This window comes from Anabrus simplex, chromosome 2 (genome assembly GCF_040414725.1).
Source record: "Anabrus simplex isolate iqAnaSimp1 chromosome 2, ASM4041472v1, whole genome shotgun sequence".
In the NCBI taxonomy this organism is placed as follows: domain Eukaryota; kingdom Metazoa; phylum Arthropoda; class Insecta; order Orthoptera; family Tettigoniidae; genus Anabrus; species Anabrus simplex.
In genome coordinates, this window is record NC_090266.1 from 387,367,979 (window position 1) to 387,374,261 (window position 6,283).

Here is a 6,283-nt window from a genome sequence, read left to right on the forward strand (position 1 = left end):
ACATCCCTTCACATTTACTACAATTCTGAAAGACATCGGTCCCTCTCCCTAAACAGGGGTAATATAACGAGATGTGTGTTTACGGGCTAGAAGATAGCAGGAATCGTGAGCGCCACTATTAAGTCATTATGGGTACCTCGAATGAACCCGTAAAACGAATACAGATACGAAGAACACGTACTTTAAAACAGGAGGTGGACGCACAGACCGGGAACACCGTACTGTATAGGCTGGGAAGTGGGCACCGTACGTGAAGTGTCGCAGTAGCTCACATGGCAAGCGGGCGGTGAGATATGTGGTAGTGGACAGTGCTCGAGGTAGGAGGTTCGAATCACACCTATGATTTTTTTAACTGCCAGTTGCCTGGGATGTGGTAAGGCTGCATACTTGACAGCTTCCAAGAGCTGATTCGTTTAATTCATTATTTTTATAAATGTACAATGCAATATGTTTACAGGTATATACTGTAGTAAGACACTTTGTATGGTATACTTTGTCTTGTGGCAACCAATAGGTTGGGAAGTATAAATAAATAAATAAATAAATAAATAAATAAATAAATAAATAAATAAATAAATAAATAAATAAATAAATAAATAAATAAATAAATAAATAAATAAATAAATAAATAAATAAATAAATAAATGTCAGCACTAACATGAGGTCAGAGGTACTGGTTTCTCTGTGTAAAACAAGCATATGAAATGGATTCTTATATCAGTAGAGGACACTGATCCTTTGTTAATACCTGCTGTAATGTACAGCAATTTAAACTACCCCAGTATGATTTATTAATTAACGCTGCCAAAGGGGCATTGCACTCTTTCCAAAGAAGTAAATATCTAAACAGAAATGACTCTAGACAAAATAATTATCTCACAAGTCTTAATAAACGGCAGTAAGGCATGTGTACTGACTGGGGCTATGAAGAAGAAACTGAACATCTCGAAAAGGGAGATGTTGAGCAATATATTAGCGCAGTAAATGAGAGGAAACATGGCCTATTAAAACCAATTAAAAATAAAATCCTTGCATAAAAAGACCTACATGGTAGCTTTCCTCAAAATGTAAAGAACTAGATGGTTAGGACATGCGCAACGGATGGAAGAAGGCTCTGAAGGGACTTTTAGAAGAATGAGAGGCCAGTCACACCTGAAATGGCTGGATGATGTAGAGGAAGACCTGAGCGCTTCTGGGGTGAGAAGATTGTGTAGATGAGCAGAGGACCTCGTCGACAGGAAATATGTAATCAAGGAGGCCAAGGTTGTCAGGGGACCGCAGCTCCATGGACTAAATAGTGCAGAAAAATATTATAACTTAGTGTCTTACCAACCATTCCCTCTGAGATTGTAAGAAGGCTATACATTTTTTTCTTTCGCTAGTGGTTTAACGTCGCACTAACGCATCGAAGGTTACCGGTGACGAAAGGACTGGAAAAGGCTAGGATTGGAGAGGTAGCAGCCGTGGACTTAATTAAGGTACTGACACAGCATTTGCCTGGTGTAAAAATGGGAAACAACGGAAAACTATCTTCAGATCTGCCGACGGTGCGATTCGAACCCATCACATCCCACAGTTACGCGACCCTAACCGTGTGACCTACATACTCGGTACTACACATTTCAATCAATCATCAGCCCACATTGTCCTCTCTTCAGACACAGTATCGAAAATGAAGTAAATTAATACGCTACTGCTTGGAAATACAGTGCTTCATAAATGCATTACATATCATACGCAAAATGTGACAACAAGCAAAGAGTAGACACGTTTATCACCAGCCTTCAGTTGCTTTTGCCTCCCAATATGTAATAACTAAGGATAGACATGTACTCAATCTAGGCAGCATTGGCAAAAATGTCACTCGATTGCATGCCTGGATTGGCAATCCTCGGTTACTGTACCTAAGTTCCATGTGTCATATGAGCCACAACAACCGGTTAATCATTCTGTAATATTTCCGGTGGAGCGCTCGAGGAGGAAGATCGTCGAACAGTGTACAGATAATGGATATATTATTTCCTGTGAAAAGGATCCGATAACAGAAGTAAGAAAACAAGTTAGGGGAAGAACAAGAACATACGACGGAAGAATCCATGAAGTAAAGGAGTATCCGCCCACAGAACCTCACCACATTTGTTTGAAGATAGCAATATTAGATTATGAATCCGCCGCAGAAATCCCGGGAAGTGCTTATAAAATGACTGTCCTACGAAGGTTTTATATCAGATCTACGTTTGGTTTAGGTAAGTAATCTCTACAGAGTTATAAATGTCCTTTTTCTAGATAGAGAATACATTTCATTAAAAAAAAAGGGGCGATATGCACTTTAATATCTAAAATGTCATACAGTTCGAAATATTTGCAACCTTGTAATCTTACACCTTAAAATAATAAGCGACATCATCATCATCATCATCATCAAGTTGGCAAGGGAGAGTGATTACCAGAACAACAGTTTTTCAAGTGATGACAAATTTGTCTCCATGAATTTTTCTTTCACCAGTGGATGGAATAAATATGTATCTTTCAAAAACAAATATTTTCTAGGCACAGCACAAGATTTATTTTTCGAAAGTTTTCAGTTATAACACTGGCTGACTATTCGTAGAGAAAACATATGTCTACGGACAATCTTCCTACATAACAATACGCTGTTGATTAGCCAGATTAGATTTAAAAATGCAGACATATAAGCTTATATTTACCAACATTCTTCAGTTAAATGAACATTGAATCTAGCGTTGTAAATTACGGATCAACAAAGCAAACTGCACGTAAAATTTTACACACTTCATCTTCTTCGAATATCCGACTGTTGTAAAATTCATATATCTACAAATGGTAGTGCACTGTAATTGATTAGGCGTTTCTATTTCTATGCCCACGGCTGCAGGAACGAATCACGACCTACTCGGTTACCATTTAAAATTCCTTAAATGCGAGAGACTCGTGCCGACAGATTTACTGGCACGTTAAGGATCCCCTTTCAGTCCATAACTCCGAAAGATGATTGTTCCTTAAAACCCATAGCAACCACAGTCTTCCTGTAACAAAAATCAGTTCTTTTCAGACTCGCACAAAATCCCACACACTTGCTATTAAGCAGAGTTCGTAATAAAATGCAATGAAATATATAGCCTGTAATAGGAAATGGAAATAATCGGGAGTTATAAAGGGAAGAGAGACATAATCTAGGAGGCAGCGTTTGGTATAGGTCAGCTCTGTTCAACATTCCACAATTTCTTTTAGCAAAGAATCTTGAGGTGGAAACACAGTGCTACAATGATCATTCTTAATGAAGCATATGCGATAATCCACCACAAATCAGACAAAATAGAGAAAAATTGATTTTTGGTTTCTTTCGGCAGTTGAATAAAATGTCGATATAATTCACAAAAAATAAGTACGAGTGAGGGAAATTGTACTAGTTGCACGCCTGATGGTCGGACTCTCTCCGAAGCATCAGTGTTTATTATATTGCAATGGTTAATCGGATGAGATTGCGCTCCAACAGCAGTACGTAGCAACTCATACGGGCAGCAAGGCAGCACGTGTTCAACACAGAGATTTCCATCTCCAACAGGATGCAGTTCCTTCAGCACACATTTAAAGCACAAGTTTCGAAAACTTAACAAATAAATTCACTTTCATATAATTACAGGAAGACCCCCAAAGTTTTGTGAAAGCAGTCCGTCTTCTGATCTGAAGAGGAAACTTCCATTTTTTAAATGAGGGGAAGTGGGTCAAATTTTATACACATGTTTCCAGGACGTGTTAGTATATCAGTACATTCTAAAGACAGTAAATTATTGCATTCTATGTGATATAATATTTCAAAAATCCACAGCAATAACAGTTGTCCTATAACTAAATGACAATTCTCTTCAGCACTCGAACAAAACCCCACGCAATTAATATAAAGCAGAGTGCAAAGAAACATAAAATAAAGTTAACATCAATGGATAACTCAGGGGATAATACAGTGACTGATCAAATGTCATGGGATAGCGGAGCATTGATGCGCAGGTGTGTTGTCTGCGAACCACACGCCCCCTGTGCCAGCGGCAGTTCTATAGGAGACCTTGTGAGCAGTGGCTGTGCATGTGACAGGTGTAACATGGAACGTCGTCTTCCGTTCGAACGGGGTATGATGGTCGGTGCCCAACGGATGGGAAGTGCGATTTCGGAAGTGGTGCGGGAATTCGGCTTCACACGATCAACCGTGTCCAGGGTGTATCATGAATGGTTGAATGCGGGTGTCACCGTCCACAACAGACGAACGACGGGCCGTTCATCCACCCTCGATGACCGTGACCGGCGACATCTGAGACGGATTGTCAATAGTGATAGACGGGCAACCGTGCAACAAATCACGGCTCAATTCAACACCAGCCGTGCTAGACACGTCTCCCAGTGGACAATCCGTGGGAACATGGGTTCTATGGGGTATGGGAGCCGGCGCCGCACACGGGTGCCACTGTTAACCCAACGTCATCGGGCACAACGACGTGCATTTGTCGCCAGTCACCAGGGATGGGCACTGGAACAATGGCGTAACGTGATATGGTCGGATGAATCACGATTTCAACTGCACCATGCCGATGGGAGGCACCGTGTATGGCGCAGACCACATGAAGCGATGGATCCCGCCTGCCTCGATGGTGTGGTCCAGGGCGCTGGTGTCTCTTTTATGGTCTGGGGTGCATTTTCCTGGTATGGAATGGGCCCCCTAGTTGTTCTGGAAGAGACTTTGAATGGTACGCGGTATGTTGAGCTCCTCGGAGACCATCTCAACCCACTTTTGGCCTTCCAGCGCTCAGACGGTTCTGCGGTGTTTCAAGATGATAACTCGCCGCCACATCGCTCCCACGTCGCCCGGGGATGGTTCCAGGAACAAGCAGCGGAGGTCCAACGACTGCCATGGCCACCCAGGAGCCCCGATATGAACCCTATCGAGCATACATGGAATGTCCTGGAACGCAGACTCCGTGCCATGGATCCTGCACCCACAAACAGACCAGCATTGGTGGCCGCTCTGCAAACGATTTGGTGTCAGCTGCGTCCAGAGGACTACCAGGGACTTGTCGACTCACTTCCACGGCGTCTCACTGCAGTTCACAGGGCCAGAGGAGGCCCCACACGCTATTAGGTGACTACCCCATGCCATTTGCTGACTGACGAACGGCGAAAGTAGAAGAACGCAAGAATGAGGAGGGCAGAAAAGAATAGGGACGATTAAAGAATGAAGTAGATAGAAAGTGAGGAGAGCTGAGGAAGAATGGCTAAAATAAAAGTGCAAGGATGTTGAAGGGTACATGTTTGTAGGACAGGTAGATGCTCCATACAGGCATAGCAATGGCACCTTTGGAGAAAGGAAAACTAGGTGTAGGAATATTAAGAGCTCAGATAGAAAACCACTTCTAGGGAAAGAAGAAAAGGCAGAAAGATGGCAGGAGGTGTATACAGAAAATAAAACGAGTTTGTATTTTTATGTGATAACGTTACCGTCACCATGGTAACCTCAGATTTACGTGGTTTTCGAACCGGGTGGACGTAACTTTCCATTTCGAATAATATAATATTATATAATAATAATATATCCATTATCTGTATACCGTTCGACGATCTTCCTCCTCGAGCGATCCACCGGAAATATTACAGAATGATCAACCGGTTGTTGTGGCTCATGAGCTTATGACACATGGAACTTAGATACAGTGACAGAGGGTTGCCAATCCAGGCATAAAATCGATCCGCGGCATCTATGGTGAGCAGCCAATGACTGTAACTCAGGCGTAATTAAGGTGTATTCCATCGTTCTTAAAAGTCCAAAGGCGACACGATTTTACACTTGTAGCCAACACGTTTCCTTTGAATACGAACGTATATCCTCACGCAATATGCCATGATAAGCAGGCCTGCTATCAAGCAGAGCCAATTTTCATGGTGTTGAAATAGGCATTTATATTTGAGGCTTTTCTCCAAAATTTCTTAATACCTAAATATGCTCATCATTATGAGAATGGACATTACAACTCAGTAATTAATGAAATGGAAATTCGCGCGTCAGTAAATCATACTGCCTGCATAATTATGCTCTATGGTTTATAGTCAGAATACTGATACCCAAGCAGGAACAGAAGATAGTCAATTTGTTTTATGTCGCACCGACACAGATACGTCTTATGGAGACGATAGATAGGACAGGACTACGAGTAGGAAGGAAGCGGCCATGGCCTTAATTAAGGTACAGCCCCAACATTTGCCTGGTGTAAAATGA

General features: G+C 41.9%; 1 protein-coding gene across 2 annotated transcripts in view; it reads right to left on the bottom strand.

The window, feature by feature from the left end:
* Nucleotides 1-6,283, bottom strand: part of LOC136864160 (angiogenic factor with G patch and FHA domains 1) — a 663,154-nt gene that overhangs the window by 22,193 nt on the left and 634,678 nt on the right. The window lies entirely within an intron of this gene.